The sequence below is a fragment of the Salmo salar genome, chromosome 11 (genome assembly GCF_965601325.2).
Source record: "Salmo salar chromosome 11, fSalSal1, whole genome shotgun sequence".
Classification (NCBI taxonomy): Eukaryota; Metazoa; Chordata; class Actinopteri; order Salmoniformes; family Salmonidae; genus Salmo; species Salmo salar.
Window position 1 is genome coordinate 101950807 of NC_138301.1, and position 20258 is coordinate 101971064.

At 43.4% G+C, this 20258-nt stretch overlaps 1 pseudogene; it reads right to left on the reverse strand.

The window, feature by feature from the left end:
• Window positions 1-9047: 9047 nt before the first annotated feature.
• Window positions 9048-16924, reverse strand: LOC106563335 (GPI ethanolamine phosphate transferase 3, catalytic subunit-like; annotated as a pseudogene).
• Between the last annotated feature and the right edge of the window lie 3334 nt (window positions 16925-20258).

Consider the following 20258-nt stretch of genomic DNA (forward strand, 5'->3'; position numbering starts at 1 on the left):
TCACTCTCTGTACTACGTATTTCTATGCTAAGTGTCCAATTCCCAAGGAACAAAAATAATGGCTTTAGATAAATAATTCATTTTAACACACCATCAAAACCATTATCTGACCATTTCCCTAAAGCAGCAAAATATGAAAAAGTTGTTGAGAGTTTTTAGTGTCTTTACTAGGTGACATCTGCTCTATCAAGATAAATAAAACAGTTCAAAACAGTAAATAAATAAACGCTAATAGCGCTGTAGGTAGTAGTGACTAACCAACCCTAAGCAGCTAACTGGACAAATAAAGGAGCGTGCCCAGGGAGTGTTAAGGGCAGAGTAGAGTGGAGAGGCTCAATGAAAACCCTCCAAGTTTCTCCAATACACACAGACACAGTATTTAATAGCAGATTACATTAACCCTTAAATAACATTTGATTTGATTTGATGCTGGCTCCAGTGAGCGTAAAAGGCACAGAGTAAAGCACATTCTTCCGGGCTGGCTGGTTTTGAAAGGAGCCCTACCTTGTGGAGGGAGTAAAATATTAACAGCGTGTGGCTACTGCCACGAACACCACTGAGCACTATCCCTGAGGGTTTGTCAATATTGTTCTTCTTAGAAATAAAAGATTGGATACTGTAGCCATCTCTAAATTGAGATTCAAGCTTGGAGAAAGAGAGGGAGGGAGCATCCTTCTTAGATGATGATATTCTAGTCCCATGTTAACTGGCAACTCTGTAAACAGTAACAGGTAGGGCTACATCAACACAAAACGGAGCTCTGTAGCTCCTCAACCAATGTGTAATCAAAGTTGCATTTGATTTAACCTTATAACATTTTGCTCACAGCAATGCTATTATTTACCACAGCAATAATCCACTTAGAGTAACATCAGGTTCAGGGCCCATTAAAGCCAGAGTGTGTCTATGCAGAGCCCCTTGTGTGACTGAATGAAGCTCAGTGTAAAGGTTAGCCAGCGTCCCACTAAGCTCAGGGGGAGGATTGCTGACTGACCCAGCTTCTAGAGGTGTGCTGTGCTGTGTTATTGACAGACGGCACCACATGGATGCTGGACAATCACCACCATCCTGTTCCCAGTGGTAAACAGGAGCAGTGCAGTCATCACCAGAGCAGGAGGGGGGAGAGAACAGCCGGGCCTGGCCATCTGTCTGTCCGCCCTAATGGAGCCACGCCGAAAGGTCAAGGCATCAGTTACGTCACCATGTTCATCAGCAGACTTACCAAGAAGACCCACCCTGGGAGTTCTACCGAGACAACAAGAGGTGGTTTGTGTGTGTGTGATTGTTATTCAGTTCTATACTCTCCCATAAACCTGTAGTGACAGCATGCTCTGTACATTTACACAGTTCCCAAGCTAACCACTTTCCTACAAATCGCCCATAACTAAAACATCCCACACATACCGCCCATCTCCCCAAACCATCCATTTTAACACCCGCCCACACAAACACAACACTACACCTCCCACCTCACTCAGCTTCCTTCCAGTCAGTCTACTGAATTTGATGTGAGCCCAATAAAGTCGTCTGGCTCCAGGGCACCTGGTTACGTTTTTAAGAGCTCATTTTATGAAATATTGAAGTGCTCCTCTGAAAGCCATACATGTGGGTGGTGGGGTGTTAAAAAAACACCACCACCACCCACATTTCCCCAATACACACACACAGATGCAGTATATAATATCCTCTTATGGATCCCTTAAGCGTGAATCCCGCTCGAATCCCATTAGCGGGATTGATTTGACAACATCCAGCGAAATTGTAGCGTGCCAAATTCAAACTACAGAAATATCAATATTCAACCTTCACAAAAATATAAGTGTAATACATCAAAATAAAGCTTAACTTCTTGCTAATCCAGCCGCTGTGTCAGATTTCAAAAAGGCTTTACGGCAAAAGCAAACCATTAGATTATCTGAGGACAGCGCCCCGCATACAAACACATGAAAATCGTTTATTCAACCAGGCAGGTGTGACACAAAAGTCAGAAATAGCCATATAATAAATGCCTTACCTTTGAAGATCTTCTATTTGTAATCTCAAATGTCTCAGTGACACCATGAATGGTCGTTTTGTTCGATAAATTCCTTCTTTATATCCCCAAAATGTCAATTTATTTGGCGCGTTTGATTCAGAAATACACAGGTTACAACATGACTACAAAGTATCTAATAAGTTACCTGTAAACTTGGTCCAAACATTTCAAACAACGTTTAATCCAACCTCAGGTATGCTAAAATGTAAATAAACAATCAAATTTAAGACGGAATAAACTGTTTCTAATACCGGATAAAAACATCGTGAAGCGCGCTCCAGTTCACACGCAACAAAAGACTAAAGCCCTTCAGAGTGACACCTACAAAGAACAGCCCTACTTCTTCATTTCTCAAAAAAAACATTGAACAATTTCTAAAGACTGTTGACATCTAGTGGAAGCCATAGGAACTGCAATCTATCTGGGCCCTAATAAATCAGGTCTCCCATAGAAAACCATTGGAAAACACAGTGACCTCAAAACAAAAAAATTCCCTGGATGGATTGTGCTTGGGGTTTCGTCTGCCAAATCAGTTCCGTTATACTCACAGACATTATTCTAACAGTTGTAGAAACTTCAGAGTGTTTTCTATCCAAATCTACTAATTATATGCATATCCTAGCTTCTGGGCCTGAGTAGCAGGCTGTTTACTTTGGGCACGCTTTTCATCCAGACGTGAAAATACTGCCCCCTATCCCAGAGAGGTTTTAAGGACGGATTACATTAACCCTTAACAACAAAACAGGCACTCAAGCACATACAAACACACACACACACTTTAATGAAATCGTCAATGGCACCGACAGACATGGGCGCCTCGCTTCGAGTCCTTAGGAAACTATGCAATATTTTTTTTTTTTTATGTATTATTTCTTACATTGTTACCCCAGGAAATCTTAAGTCTTATTATATACAGCCGGGAAAAAGTATTGGATATAAGAGAGATGTCAACTTACCAACATTACGACCAGGAATACGACTTTCCCGAAGAGGATCCTCTGTTTGGACCACCACCCAGGACAATGGATCTAATCCCAGAAGCCGACTCAAAACAATGGCACCGCAGAAGGTGCAGACGAAGCGGCCTCATGGTCAGGCTCCGTAGACATGCACATTGCCCACCGCTCACGAGTATACTACTCCAGGCTCTTGACAACAAGGTAGATGAAATTCAAGTAAGGGTTGCCTTCCAGAGAGACATCAGAGATTGCAACATTCTCTGTTTCAGGGAAACATGGCTCTCTCGGGATACGTTGTTGGAATAGGTTCAGCCACCGGGCTTCTCCATGCATCGCGCCGACAGAGATAAACACCTCTCTAGGAAGAGGAAGGGTGGGGGTGTATGCCTCATGATTAACGACTCATGGTGTAATCAAAACAACATACAGGAAAACAAGTCCTTCTGGTCACCCAACCTCGAATTCTTACCAAATTAAATGCCGGCCATATTACCTCCCAAGAGAATTCTTGTCAGTTATCGTCATAGCTGTGTACAGTGCATTCCCTGAAGCAGACACCACAACAGACATCAAGGAACTTCACTGGATTCTATGTAAACTGGAAACCATATATCCTGAGGCTGCATTTATTGTAGCTGGGGATTTTAACAAAGCAAATTTGAGAACAAGGCTATCAGCATATTGATTACAGTACTCACGGGGGTAATACACTCGATCACTGCTACTCTAACTCCCGCGATGCATACAAAGCCCTACCTCACCCTCCCTTCGGGAAATCCGACCACGAAGCCATCTTGCTCCTACTGTTTTATAGGCAGAAAATCAAACAGGATGTACCAGTGACTAGAACCATTCAAAGCTGGGTTGATCAATCAGAATCCACGCTTCAAGATAGTTTTGATCACGCGGACTGGGATATGTTCCGGTCAGCCTCAGAGAACAACATCGATCTATAAGCTGACTCGGTGAGTGAGTTTATAAGGAAGTGCATTGGAGATGTTGTACCCACTGTGACTATTAAAACTTACCCTAATCAGAAACCGTGGATGGATGGCGGCATTCACGCAAAACTGAATGCGCAAACCACCGCATTTAACCACGGAAAGAGGTCTGGGAATATGGCTGAATTTAAACAGTGTATTCCCTCTGCAAGGCAATCAAACAAGCGAAATGCCAGTACAGGGACAAAGTGGAGTCACAATTCAACGGCTCAGACACGAGACATATGTGTCAGGGTCTACAGGAAATCACGGACTACAAAAAGAAAACCAGCCACGTCACGGACACCGACATCGCCTGCTTTGAGGATAATACAGTGCCACTGTCACGGCCCCCCGCTAACAAGGACTGTGCCCCACCCCCCCTTCTCCGTGGCCGACACGAGTGAAACATTTAAACGTGTTAACCCTCGCAAGGCTGCTGGCCCAGGCGGCATCCCTTGAAGGGTCCTAACAGCATGCACTGACCAGCTGGCTGGTGTGTTTACGGACATATTCAATTGCTCCCTATCCCAGTCTGCTGTCCCCACATGATTCAAGATGGCCACCATTGTTCCTGTACCCAAGAAAGAACGAAATGACTACCGCCTCGTAGCACTCCCTTCTGTCATCATGAAGTGCTTTGAGAGACTAGTCAAGGATCATATCACCTCCACCTTACCTGCCACCCTAGACCCACTTCAGTTTGAATACCGCCCCAACAGGTCCACAGACGATGCAATCACCATCACACTGCCCTATTCCATCTGGACAAGAGGAATACCTACAGTTGAAGTCAGAAGTTTACATACACCTTAGCCAAATATATTTAAACTCAGTTTCTCACAATTCCTGACATTTAATCAGAGTAAAAATTCCCTGTCTTAGGTCAGTTAGGATCACCACTTAATTTTAATAATGTGAAATGTCAGAATAATAGTAGAGAGAATGAATTATTTCAGCTTTTATTTCTATCATCACATTCCGTGTGGGTCAGAGTTTCAGATACACTCAATTAGTACTTGGTTGCATTGCCTTTAAATTGTTTAACTTGGGTCAAACTTTTCAGGTAGCCTTCCACAAGCTTCTCACAATAAGTTGGGTGAATTTTGGCCCATTCCTCCTGACAGAGCTGGTCTAACTGAGTCAGGTTTGTAGGCCTCCTTGCTCGCACATGCCTTTTCAGTTCTGCCCACAAATTTTCTATGGGATTGAGGTCAGGGCTTTGTGATGGCCACTCCAATACCTTGACTTTGTTGTCCTTAAGCCATTTTTCCACAACTTTGGAAGTATGCTTGAGGTCATTGCCCATTTGTGATCAAGCTTTAACTTCCTGACTGATGTCTTGAGATGTTGCTTCAATATATCCACATAATTTTCTTTCCTGATGATGCCATCTAGTTGTGAAGTGCACCAGTCCCTCCTGCAGCAAAACACCCCCACAACATGATGCTGCCACCCCCGTGCTTCACGGTTGGGATGGTGTTCTTCGGCTTGCAAGCCTCCCCCTTTTTCCTCCAAACATAACGATGGTCAATATGGCCAAACAGTTCTATTTTTGTTTCATCAGACCAGAGGACATTTCTACATGTGCAGTTGCAAACTGTAGTCTGGCTTTTTTATGGCGGTTTTGGAGCAGTGGCTTCTTCCTTGCTGAGCGGCCTTTCAGGTTATGTTGATAAAGGACTCGTTTTACTGTGTATATATATACTTTTGTACCTGTTTCCTCCAGCATCTTCACAAGGTCCTTTGCTGTTTTTCTGGGATTGATTTGCACTTTTCGCACCAAAGTACGTTCATCTCTAGGAGACAGAACGCGTCTCCTTCCTGAGCGGTATGATGGCAGCGTGTTCCCATGGTATTTACACTTGCGCTCTATTGTTTGTACAGATGAACGTGGTACCTTCAGGCATTTGGAAATTGCTCTAAAGGATGAACCAGACCTGTGGAGGTCTACAATTGTTTCTCTGAGGTCTTGGCTGATTTCTTTTGATTTTCCTATGATGTCAAGCAAAGAGGCACTGAGTTTGAAGGTAAGCCTTGAAATACATCCACAGGTACACCTCCAATTGACTCAAATGATGTCAATTAGCCTATCAGAAGCTTCTAAAGCCATGACATCATTTTCTGGAATTTTCCAAGCTGTTTAAAGGCACAGTCAACTTCGTGTATGTAAACTTCTGACCCACTGGAATTGTGATACAGTGAATTATAAGTGAAATAATCTGTCTGTAAACAATTGTTGGAAAAATGACTTGTGTCATGCACAAAGTAGATGTCCTAACTGACTTGCCAAAACTATAGTTTGTTAACAAGAAATTTGTGGAGTGGTTGAAAAATGAGTTTAAATGACTCCAACCTAAGTGTATGTAAACTTCCAACTTCAACTGTACCTCATCTATGATTACTGATATCCCAGAATTAGGATGGCCACATTCCTGTGTGTGTGTGTGTGTGTGTGTGTGTGTGTGTGTGTGTGTGTGTGTGTGTGTGTGTGTGTGTGTGTGTGTGTGTGTGTGTGTGTGTGTGTGTGTGTGTGTGTGTGTGTGTCTGTGTGCATCTGGATGTGTGTGTGTTTGTGTATATGGAAGAGGGGGGCTGTTACTGTCAGTCAGTGCTCTTTCTTTTATGTATGTGTTTATTACTGTGTGACAGACAGAACACACGTCTGAGGTACACTATACAGTATATACAAAAGAATATGGACACCCCTTCAAATGAGTGGATTTAGCTATTTGAGCACACCGCCATGCAATCTCCATAGACAAACATTGGCAGTAGAATGGCCTTACTGAAGAGCTCAGTGACTTTCAAAATAAGATGTCACCTTCCCAACAAGTCAGTTCGTCAAATTTCTGCCTTGCTAGAGCTGCCCCGATCAACTGTAAGTGCTGTTATTGTGAAGTGGATACGTGTAGGAGCAACAACGTCTCAGCCGCAAAATAGTAGGTCACACAAGTGCACAGAACAGGACCGGCGGGTGCTGAGTTCCAACCTGCCTTTGGAAGCAACGTCAGCACAAGAACTGTTCGTTGGAAGCTTTATGAAATGGGTTTCCATGTCCAAGTAGCTGCACACAAACCTAAGATCACCATGCACAATGCCAAGCGTCGGCTGGAGTGGTGAAAAGCTCGCCGCCATTGGACTCTGGAGCAGCGGAAACACGTTCTCTGGAGTGATGAATCACGCTTCACCATCTGCCAGTCCGATGGATGATCTTGGTTTGGTGGATGCCAGGAGAATGCTACCTGCTCCAATACATAGTGCCAACTGTAAAGTTTGGTGAAGGAGGAATAATGGTCGGCGGATGTTTTCATGTTTAGGGCCAGGCCCCTTAGTTCCATTGAAGGGAATTCTTAATGCTGCAGTATACAATGACATTCCTGACGATACTGTGCTTCCAACTTTGTGGCAACAGTTTGGGGAAGGCCCTTTCCTGTTTCAGCATGACAATGCCCCCGTGTACAAAGCGAGGGCCATACGGAAATGGTTCGTTGAGATCGGTGTGGAAGAACTTGACTGGCCTGGACAGAGCCCTAACCTCAACCCCATCGAGCAGCTTTGGGATGAATTGGAACGCCGACTGCAAGCCAGGCCTAATCCCCCAACATCATTGCCCAACCTCACTAATGCTCTTGTGGCTGAATGGAAACAAGTCCCCGCAGCAATGTTCCAACATCTAGTGGAAATCCTTCCTAGAAGTGTAGAGGCTGTTATAGCAGCAAAGGGGGGAACAACTCCATATTAATGCCCATGATTTTGGAATGAGATGTTGGACGAGCAGGTGTCCACATCATTTTGGTAACGTAGTGTACCTCTATGTTGTGTCTTTCACCCATACCCTGTAATCACATCATCATGAAAGAACATCTCAAATGCACTGTAGCATGAACTATACAGGTAACTGCCAAAATAAAGAAAACACCAACATAAAGTGTCTTAAAAGGGCGTTGGGCCACCACGAGCCAAAACAGCTTCAATGCACCTTGGCATAGATTCTACAGGTGTCTGGAACTCTATTGGACGGATTCTTCTGTGAGAAATTCCATAATTTGCTGTTTTGTTGATGGTGGTAGAATCTCCCATAAGTGTTCACTTGGGTTGAGATCTGTTAACTGAGGCGGTTATAGCATGGTTTACATTGTTTTCATGCTCATCAAACCATTTAGTGACCAATCAAGCTCTGTGGATGCGGGCATTGTCATCCTATGGAGGCATAGCCACAGTAGTCAAAATAATGGCCTACCCAGCATTTTTATACATGACTCTAAGCATGATGGGATGTTAGTTGCTGAATTAACTCAGGAACCACACCTGTGTGGAAGCACCTGCTTTCAATACACTTTGTATCCCTCATTTACTCAAGTGTTTCCATTATTTTGGCAGTTACCTGTCCATTCGAGTGGATGTTCAACTAACCTAACCCTGTGTCAGGTCTAGGCTGAAACTCAACAGTGGAATACAAACCTTTTCCTTCTGCAATGTGATCCAAGGTGGGTTTATGAAGCCTGATGAGGCATGAAGTGAGAGACGAAGGCTTAGTGTTTACTTTGGTCCTGCATCAAGACAAATCTGTCTCCCTTCCAGCTCATTTTGCTATTAATGGGGTCTCTATGATGGATCCTGTTACGAATCCCTTTTGGCCCTGCAGTCTAGGGGGGATGGATACGAGACCCGTAACATAAATCATACAAATTATAATAGTGACAAGTAACAGTGAGAACAAAAACCACAGACAACTGAAATCTACCGTCAAACACTCAGGGTTTATTTTAAACACACGATAAAGGGGTGTGAGAAAAGGGGCTGAGCTGGACCCAAGCAAAGAAACAATAATACAAAACACCCCTAAGCTAGACTAGCCTACTTCAAGAACAGCTAGCTAACTAACCAAAAATACAGTGGGTGGTCCGCCCAGTTCTAACTAGGGTACTTAGACAAAGTATTCCTACGGGTAATGTATGCCCATGGGCGACTTGTCTTGGTACCCCCTTTTCCCACCAAACAAACAAACAACAAAACAAAACTCACAGGATAACCGGACAAATGTGACATGTAGTTGCAAAACAAAAGAGATCAATACAGAGCGATAGAGCTGGGGACACAGAGATAGATTTAGAGAATGAACACAAAGATTGATCTGGGGAGAAAACAACGGACTGGGTTTTTAAACCAAGGGAAAGGGGATGTGATTGGTTGAGGGAAAAGGAACAGGTGTCTTCTGATTGGTGACTGACTGGGGAGTGATGATTGTCACCTGTGAGGAGGAGAAGGAGAGAAAAGAAATACACATACAGGATACACACTCAGGATACCTGTATCCGTAACAGATCCAAAACGCAGTGATTACAGCAGCTCCTTTAACAATGTGTTTTATCAAAGGGGTACACAATATGGCAGATAAATACAAAGTACTTGTTAATACATCTCCTCAGTTGGTTCGAAAATCTTTGCACTCAAAATAGTTGCATGGCTTATAACGACTGGCACAGCCATTTCCCCATTTTGTTATCTCAAACTTAACTAACCCCATCACATTTCTGATGAACTTGCCTGTTCAAACTTGTATCCTGTAATATTTGTTCAGATGGGTTACAAGGAATTATCTATCACTGTGACAGCTCTTTAAAAAGTGACATGGTACATAATCACCCCATTGTCTGTCAACTCTCACCCGTTTCTCATAACTCTATTCAACGCCTGCCAGGTCTCTGCTGGCATTGTTGTTGTGTAAATATATTCCGGGAAATAGAGCTCCTGCCACTGTATTGGCATGAGAGGTACAGGATATGCAGGTAAGTAAGGCTTTGCACAGTAGATGGCAGCCATCCAGTGGAGGTAAGGGGACTGTCAGTCAGTGCTTTGTTCTGTTGCAACAGTGACGTGCATAACCAACGGCTTTGGAGTTACCAAGACTGGATGACGATGCCAAATGGAGGATGACAGTGCCAATGTCTGATCTCATGTTCTCCTGTTTCACAGGACATGCATGTTTAATACCTTAACCAGTAACAAACCCATGTCAAACTCTAATAGACCTTGGTGGTTATCAGTAATAGGTGCTCACCCCATGTCAGACCTATGTTTAAGCAGGCCCGCTGATCAGGCCCTACACCCAAACAAGGGCACTCCGTTCATCCACCTCTGGCCTGCTCGCCTCCCTACCTCTGAGGAAGCACAGTTCCCGCTCAGCCCAGTCAAAACTGTTCGCTGCTCTGGCACCCCAATGGTGGAACAAGCTCCCTCACGACGCCAGGACAGCGGAGTCAATCACCACCTTCCGGAGACACCTGAAACCCCACCTCTTCAAGGAATACCTGGGATAGGATAAAGTAATCCTTCTAACCCCCCCCCCTTAAAAGATTTAGATGCACTATTGTAAAGTGGTTGTTCCACTGGATATTATAAGGTGAATGCACCAATTTGTAAGTCGCTCTGGATAAGAGCGTCTGCTAAATGACTTAAATGTAAATGTAAATGATGCTGTGCTCAGTGTATTGTCATACACACGTGTCACTGTCCTTACAGAGTAATGTAGTTGTCCAATCAATAAACAATTAGCCAGTACTAACAGGGCATGTTTTTGGCCAGCAGTTCAAGCAGAAAATTCCTGTAATAGTTTCAAGAATCCTTGGTTTTTGGGAAGTCATCTCGCCAGTATCCCTGCCAGATACCGTAAGAACAACAATGGCACGCTATGTACACCTCATTTCACAAGAAAGCAATGCCATACGAAAACAATCCTAGCTTCTGAAATGAGCTTTACAAAAAGCATTATTGTTTAACAATGTACTGTATATGGCACTTGTCTTGCACAACTATTCCTTTATACTCTGACAGTGTTAGTCATGTGATTTCTAGTTATTAGCTTTGTGTTCAAGGAAAGGCTGTGGTAGTAGCACCGTATATTTGTACATGATTATGAGGTTAATCTTCTACTGGGTGATAATGAAGAGTCAGGGAGTCGAGGAAAGCCCGAGTTCACTCTGCAACAATCAGAGATAAGGCTGTTTGATCGGAGGGGAGTGTCGCCCTGACTAGTGGTCAATAGCTACAATTCCCAGAATTCCCCAGGCAGATAGTGGAGGTTTCCCACTTTCTCAGAGCCATGGAAGCTGCTGATCTAACCTTGAATCAACAAAACATATCAATACCTGCCTCACAGCCTCAACCAAGCTGTGAAAATGGGCTGCACATGGACTCTTGTCTTTGGGTGGGGAGTGCAGGTGGCCCCTTCCATAGAATTGACACAGGAGACTGCCCAATTATTATAATTGTTTAATGTTAAGTGTAACTGTTATTTTTCAGCTTCACTTTGTTTAAAAAAATGATAACTGGACAGTGTTTCATGTGTTAGTCAGCAACACATTTCAAGCAGAGCTATTCTGTTCAGGAGTTGTGTGACTGCAGGGATAGTATAGTACCTTGACATGTTACATGCATCAGCCTGACTGACTTCGGGATTCTGGGAATTAGCCGCCTCTGTAGAACAGACAGAAAACCAACTAACACTTCATAAATGTACAAAATATTTTATTTTCACACTAAGATCAATTTACTTCATTGGTTATATTAAACAAAAGGTTATATAAAAAATGATTTTTGACAAACAAAATCTGTGCCAACTGAACCTATTTTCACTCATCAATACTAATAACAAGGCGAGCCAATATCACTCATATATATATATATATATATATATATATATATATATATATATATATATATATATATATATATATATATATACAGTTGAAGTCGGAAGTTTACATACACTTAAGTTGGAGTCATTAAAACTCATTTTTCAACGACTCCACAAATTTCTTGTTAACAAAATATAGTTTTGGCAAGTCGGTTAGGACATCTACTTTGTGCATGACACAAGTCATTTTTCCAACAATTGTTTACAGACAGATTATTTCACTTATAATTCACTGTATCACAATTCCAGTGGGTCAGAAGTTTACATACACAAAGTTGACTGTGCCTTTAAACAGTTTGAAAATTCCAGAAAATGATGTCATGGCTTTAGAAGTTTCTGATAGGCTAATTGACATCATTTGAGTCAATTGGTGGTGTACCTGTGGATGTATTTCAAGGCCTACCTTCAAACTCTGTGCCCCTTTGCTTGACATCATGGGGAAATCAAATGAAATCAGCCAAGACCTCAGAAAAATCATTTTAGACCTTCACAAGTCTGGTTCATTCTTGGGAGCAATTTACAAACGCCTGAAAGTACCACGTTCATCTGTACAAACAATAGAGCGCAAGTGTAAACACCACGGGACCAAGCAGTCGTCATACCGCTCAGGAAGGAGACGCGTTCTGTCTCCAAGAGATGAACGTACTTTGGTGCGAAAAGTGCAAATCAATCCCAGAACAGCAAAGATCCTTGTGAAGATGCTGGAGGAAACGGGTACAAAAGTATCTATATCTACAGTAAAACGAGTCCTATATCGACATAACCTGAAAGGCCACTCAGTAAGGAAGATGCCACTGCTCCAAAACCGCCATAAAAAAAGCTTGACTACGGTTTGCAACTGGACATGGGGACAAAGATTGTACTTTTTGGAGAAATGTCCTCTGGTCTGATGAAACAAATATAGAACTGTTTGGCCATAATGACCATCATTATGTTCAGAGGAAAAAGGGGGAGGCTTGCAAGCCGAAGAACACCATCCCAACCGTGAAGGACAGGGGTGGCAGCATCATGTTGTGGGGGTGTTTTGCTGCAGGAGGGACTGGTGCAATTCACAAACTAGATGGCATCATGAGGGAGGAAAATTATGTGGATATATTGAAGCAACATCTCAAGACATCAGTCAGGAAGTTAAAGATTGGTCACAAATGGGTCTTCCAAATGGACAATGACCCCAAGCATACTTCCAAAGTTGTGGCAAAATGGCTTAAGGAAAACAAAGTCAAGGTATTGGAGTGGCCATCACAAAGCCCTGACCTCAATCCTATAGAAAATATGTGGGCAGAACTGAAAAAGTGTGTGTGAGCCTGGAGGCCTACAAACCTGACTCAGTTACACCAGTTCTGTCTGGAGGAATGAGCCAAAATTCACCCAACTTATTGTGGGAAGCTTGTGGAAGGTTACCCGTAATGTTTGACCCAAGTTAAACAATTTAAAGGCAATGCTACCAAATACTAATTGAGTGTATGTAAACTTCTGACCCACTGGGAATGTGATGAAAGAAATAAAAGCTGAAATAAATCATTCTCTCTACTATTATTCTGACATTTCACATTTTTAAAATAAAGTGGTGATCCTAACTGACCTAAAACAGGTCATGTTTACTAGGATTAAATGTCAGGAATTGTGAAAAACTGAGTTTAAATGTATTTGGCTAAACTTCCGACTTCAACTGTATATAGTACCCACTACCTGCCACCATGAGAAGTCGACATAAATCATTCACTTGAGCAAGGCAGCTCTATTGCATAGGGGTAATTCAACCTTAGCTCAGCTTTCATTTTCATGCATTTTAGACTATAGCTGAGAAATGTAGCATGTCTTTGTCCGGTAACCTAGAGCACACTCTCTACCACAGAGAAATAAATAAACATTCAATGCTTATGTCCTGAATCATTATTATTTAAAATGTTTTCATCCAACACATCACACAAGGCATTCATTAAAGTTGGACACCTGTCCCAGGGAAAAGGTGTATTACTGGCCCATGTAAGACTACTGTATATCTGTGATTAGAAAACATTGTTATGAATTAAACTATTTATTAGAGATGAATTAAGAAAGTTACTGCTGTTGCAGTAAAACATTGCCGTATTATCGTTGGTGCTGCGCATCGATTGTTTAATAAAACTAAACATAATTATAGAAACAAGATAAGAATTGATAATTTCCTTCAGCAGACACTTGAGATGACAGATCATAACGTACGTTGCAGGGACAGATTCAATCATTGCTTTTGCACATTATCCACCCATTTCCTTTTGACACGTCTCACCTAACTGAGTATGTGCAAGAGAGTGCATTGTGGGTCTCATAGGTCCCTTTCCCATCCACTCTGCAAACATCCTCGACATCTGTTCTCCCGATAGGCACTACATTGGCGAGTAATGGTTGGACCTGTCAGATGTATTACAGATGTTGTTCAATAGTTTTAGAGTTCATCATTTTGAGGATGTAGTCACCCAAACATCTCATGTTCTCCAGATCCTTATGGCTGATCTTTATGGCTGTCCTTATGCACACTTCTCCAGATCACCTATGTCCATCCTCGTGTCCCCCCTTGCCTCACCCCTAGAACCAGATAGGAATGTACAGTGTAGGGAACCTTAGAGTGAGCCCTGGTTAGTTGCAACAGCGCAGGAGCATGAGCAGCGGCCCACTGTCCACTCTCATCACGAGGGTCACCCCCACCAGAACAAACACACTGCTCTGGGAACCCTTAGGCCTCGAACATCAACCTGCAAATGTAGACATTTTTAGAGAAGAAATAATGCTTAATAAAATGGCAGAGAAGACGTGATGATTAATAACATGGTATAGAATACACATGACTCATTTTGAGAGCATGATCTATCACAGAGAGCAGGAAGGAAGGAAGGACAATAAAAACATATACTGTTGTTCATGTGAAATGGCACTTGAGTGCAAAAATCTTCCACAACATTAGATGTCTCCTGAGGATACCAGTTGCACAGACTGATGCAAAGATCTGAGAAGAGGGGAGAGGAGGTCCTGAGTCAATCGCAGGGGTGTGTCTGTTTGTTTATCTGTGCCCCATTAATGAATAGGTAGCGTGTTGCAAGCTGTAGAAGGCCAGAGCTGAACTGCTGGGGACTCTCCCTCAGTCTCATCTCCATGATAGCATTGTCCTCGCCTTCCTCCCCACTGCCTTCTCTTCCTCCTCATCCCCCGCGCACCTCACACACCAGCGGCCAGAGGCGCAAACATACAGACGCGTCAGCAAAAACTGAGCTTCATATTCATGATCAATATCTGTCTGTGATTTATTTAGAATTCAATCTACACTTAACCAGCATGGCTACCACAGCATTCTGCAGCGATAAGCCATGCCATCTGGTTTGTGCTTAGTGCGACTATCATTTGTTTTTCAACAGGACAATGACCCAACACACCTCCTGGCTTTGTTAGGGGCTATTTGACCAAGAAGGAGGGTGATGGAGTGCTGCATCAGATGATGTGGCCTCCACAATCCCCCGACCTCAACCCAAATGAGATGGTGTGGGATGAGTCGGACCACAGAGTGAAGGAAAAGCAGCCAACAAGGGCTCAGCATATGTGGGAACTCCTTCGAGAATGCCAGGAGTGTGCAAACTGTCATCAAGGCAAAGGGTGGCTATTTGAAAAATCTCAAATATAAAATATATTTGGCCTGCCTCCACAGCAGGCCAGTCGTCCCCCCTAAGGAACCCTGTCTGGTTCCTCCAGAGAGCAGTGCATGCGCTGGTAGAGCGGGGAAGATGAGGTGGTGCAGCTCTGCCTGGGGGCTGATGCCCGTGCTGGCCCTGTAGCGGGGTGGGGGATCGATCCAGATCCTTGGACAGGGGCTGGTACCCTGGTCTTGATGAATACGGTGAGGGGGGTCCAGCCAGAGCAGGGCTAGCCCTAGGCCCAGCAGAGAGAAGGCAGCCCTGAGGAGGGCCCGCTGGCCCAGGCTGATCAGCTCAGCCAGGTTCCTAAAGCTGTCCTCCGGGGTTTCAGCCATAGCCCACTGAAGCCCAAAACAGACAGACAGCAGGGGCAGGATCCAGCGGGCCGTGAACACCGTACCACCAGGACTGTTCAGGTTGCTGTTGCGCCACAGCAGGTACTGTAGATCCAGGAGCCCAGAGACAGGATGTAGATCAGGTTCTTCAGACAGCTGTCCTGCACCCGTGACAGGCGGGAGAGGAACTGGAAGGGATGGCAGGAGCCCTACTCCTCATGACAGCCATGGAAGGAGTGGGAGAGAGAGCCTAAAAACATGTCCCCCAGGCAGGCCAGGGAAGTGCTGCTCTCCCTCCTCACAACTGAGGGGGACAGGACCGGGGAGGGCAGCAGCCCGGCAAGTATCAGGGTTCATGGACAGGGGGTAGTAAGAGGCCGTCCCAGGTGAGATGGAAGGGGACATAGAGGCTCAGGAAGAAAAGCAGAAAGGTGACCACACAGCCCTCTGCTATTACATAGCTGTCAGAGAGCAGGGAGGCACAGTACAGGAGGAGCACCAGGAGGGGAGGGGTTAATAAGAAGCGAGGCAGGGTCAGTCAGTCACTCCTTGGGGCCACCTCTCCACCCTCAGCCGCTGCAGTCTTGCTGGCCCAGTCAGGCTCTCCAAAGCACCAGTACCTCAGAGGAGAGGGCTACAGCCGCCAGGCACCAGGACCCCTCAGCATAGCCTTGTGTAAACAGCTGACCTGCAGCTATACACCCCCCTACCCCAGTGGCTACCACTCTCCCTCACCAGCACAGAGGACATCATACCACGCAGGTACATGCCAGGAAAGCTATGCCGGCGGCAATCTTGGCTGGGTTGAAGCATGCCCATTTGGCTCGGCAGGTGTCCCAAACAGAGGTCAGGTACAGCTGCAGGGAGGTCACTAGCTCTGAGGTGGGAGAGCGGCCATCATTGACAGTGGTGAGGTACTCAGAGGAGGCGGCGGGAGAAGTCTGCATGCAGCTGAGAGACAGACACTTTGGATGTCTTTGGCTATTCATGGTTCAAATATGTGCAGCGACGTGCAGTAAACTGTAATATTCAATATACAGCACATTAATGTATCTGACATGATTACAGCTCTGTGATTACCTGTTTGGCATTGATCCACAGCGCCTCCGCCTGGCTGAGACCTGCTGGTGCACCCCCTGTCTGGCTGTCTGCAGGGAACCGAGGCAGCAGGACCTGCCCACACTGCTGTAGGGGATGGGTATGCCCAGGAGCAGGGCAAGGGTAGGCACCAGATCTGTCTGGGGCACCACCTCAGGATCACTCTACAGGGAGATAGAGACAAGACAAAAGTCATTTAACGTGGAATAATCAATGCCAGACATTACATTTTGTCAGCTGGCTATTGTCATGCAAAAGACTGCTGGTCTCAAGGTAATTGACAGGTAGACTAATTAACAAACACATTTAGCATCTCCAGGCCTCCATGCATACAAGCCGCTGATGTGTGCCTTTGGAACATTTACATTTGGAAAAGTATAATACATCTATTTAATATACACCATCACAATAAATTCATTATTTATTTTAAGAAAATGTATTTCAGAAGAACAGAATATGAGTTAGCCAAATGTACTGTATGTTATCTGGCTATGCAACCTGCCATAAGGCTGTAGAGTTGGTTATTTATTAGACAAGATATGCTTAAGTCCCATGCAATTATTTTATATTATAATTGAACTTCGCTGAATAAAATACAAAGGATATTTTTCCCATTCCGGAGCAAGAGTGTGTGCATATGAAGTGGCTGTGTAAAAGTGATCATTTGAAACAGGTACTACAGTGGCAAGAAAAAGTATGTGAACCCTTTGGAATTACCTGGATTTCTGCATAAATTGGTCATAGATGAAGATCAGATCATATTTTAAGTCACAACAATAGATAGTCTGCTTAAACTAATAACACACAAACAATTATACGTTTTCATGTCTTTATTGAACATACCATGTAAACATTCACAGTGCAGGGTGGGAAAAGTATGTGAACCCTTGGATTTAATAACTGCTTGACTCGCCTTTGGCAGCAATAACCTCAACCAAACGTTTTCTGTAGTTGCGGATCAGACCTGCACAACGTTCAGGAGGAATTTTGGACCATTCCTCTTTACGAAACTGTTTCAGTTCAGCAATATTCTTGGGATGTCTGGTGTGTACTGCTCTCGAGGTCATGCCACAGCATCTCAAATCAGGTTGAGGTTGGTTTGCTGTTGAGCTTCAATTGGCGGACAGATAGCCTAACATTCTCCTGCAAAATGTCTTGATAAACTTGGGAATTCATGAGGCAGCCCCAAACTATGATGCTCCCTCCACCATACTTTACAGTTGGAACGAGGTTTTGATGTTGGTGTGCTGTGCCTTTTTTTCTCCACACAGTGTTGTGTTCCTTCCAAACAGCACAACTTTAGTTTCCTCTGTCCACAGAAAATTTTGCCAGTAGCGCTTTGGAACATCCAGGAGCACTTTTGCAAACTTCAGACGTGCAGCAATGGGTTTTTTTGGACAGCAGTGGCTCCTTCCATGGTGTCCTCCCATGAACACCATTCTTGATTAGTGTTTTACGTATTGTAGACTAGTCAACAGAGATGTTAGCATGTTCCAGAGATTTCAGTAAGTCTTTAGCTGACACTAGGATTCTTCTTAACCTCATTGAGCATTCTGCGCTGTGCTCTTGCAGTCATCTTTGCAGGACGGCCACTCCTAGGGAGAGTAGCAACAGTGCTGAACTTTCTCCATTTATAGACCATTTGTCTTACCGTGGAATGATGAAAATCAAGGCTTTTAGAGATACTTTTGTAACCCTTTCTAGCTTTATGCAAATCAACCGTTCTATACTTAGGTCTTCTGAGATCTCTTTTGTTCGAGGCGTGGTTCACATCAGGCAATGCTTCTCGTGAATAGCAAACTCATATTTAGTGAGATTTTTTATAGGGCAAGGCAGCTCTAACCAACATCTCTAATCTCATCTCATTGATTCGACTCCAGGTTAGCCAACTCCAATTAGCCTTCGGGTTCACATACTTTTTCCAACCTACACTGTGAATGTTTAAATGATGTATTCAATATAGACAGGAAAAATACAATAATATGTGTGTTATTAGTTTAAGCACCCTATGTTTGTCTATTGTTGTGACTTAGATGAAGATCATATCAAATTTGATGATCAATTTATGCAGAAATCCAGGTAATTCCAAAGGGTTCACAAACTTTTTAACAAGCTACCTCACGACGCCAGGACAGCGGAGTCAATCACCACCTTCCGGAGACACCTGAAACCCCACCTCTTTAAGGAATACCTAGGGTAGGATAAAGTAATCCTTGTAAAGTGGTTGTTCCACTGGATATCATAAGATGAATGCACCAATTTGTAAGTCGCTCTGGATAAGAGCGTCTGCTAAATGACTTAAATGTAAATGTTTTTCTTGCCACTGTATATGCTAGATTGAGTTATTTAACAACTTTAGTTGTGAAAGACACAAATTTTAGAAATTAAAATATAAATGGTCTGCATGATGTGACTATATGCTAATGATGATTTTAGAAAGTCATAAAAAAAAGAAAAGAGCTCTCTCTCTACCTTACCTCAGGCTGCACACACTGTTCTCTCATCAAGTGATCATATTTTCACCCATCAGACTATTCTCATTTTAATCCTGTCTTTACTAATTTCTAAAATTAGCAAAGGTGTAAAGTACTTAAGCCAAAAAACTTTAAAGTACTAGTTAAGTTGTTTTGGGGGTATCTGTACTTTACTATTTATATTTTGGACAACTTTTACTTCACTACATTCCTAAAGAAAATGTACTTTTTACTCCATACATTTTCCCTGACACCCAAAAGTACTCGTTACATTTTGACAGGAAAATGGTCCAATTCACACACTTATCAAGAGAACATCCCTGGTCATCCCTACTGCCTCTGATCTGGCGGACTCACTAAACACAAATGCTTAGTTTCTAAATTATGTCTGAGTGTTAGAGTGTGCCCCTGGATGTCCGTCAATAAAAAAAAAATACCAATTGTTCAGTCTGGTTTGCTTAATAAGGACTTTGAAATGGTTTATACTTTTACTTTTGATACTTAAGTATATTTAAAACTGTCACGTCCTGGCCAGTATAAGGTTAATTGTTTTTGTAGTTTGGTCAGGACGTGGCAGAGGGTATTTGTTTTATGTGGTTCGGGGTGGTGTGTTTGTGTAAAGGGTGTTTGATTTAGTATTTCCGGGTTTTTGGTTGATGGTCTATGTGTTTGTATTCTATGGTTAGTCTGGTGTGTGTGTTTCTATGTTTGGTTAATTGGGGCTGGGACTCTCAGTTGAAGGCAGGTGTTGTCTATCTGCCTTTGATTGAGAGTCCCATATATTAGGGTGTGTTTGTGTGTGTGATTTGTTGGTGATTGTTCTGTGTTGAGCTTGGCCTTGCCAGACTGTTTGTTAGTTGTTCGTTTTTCGGTTTTGTTATTTTGTATGTTCATTTTTTGAAGATAATTAAAAATCAAGATGAGCATTCACGTACCTGCTGCGTTTTGGTCCTCATTCACCGACGACAACCGTGACAGAATCACCCACCAACTATGGACCAAGCAGCAGAAGA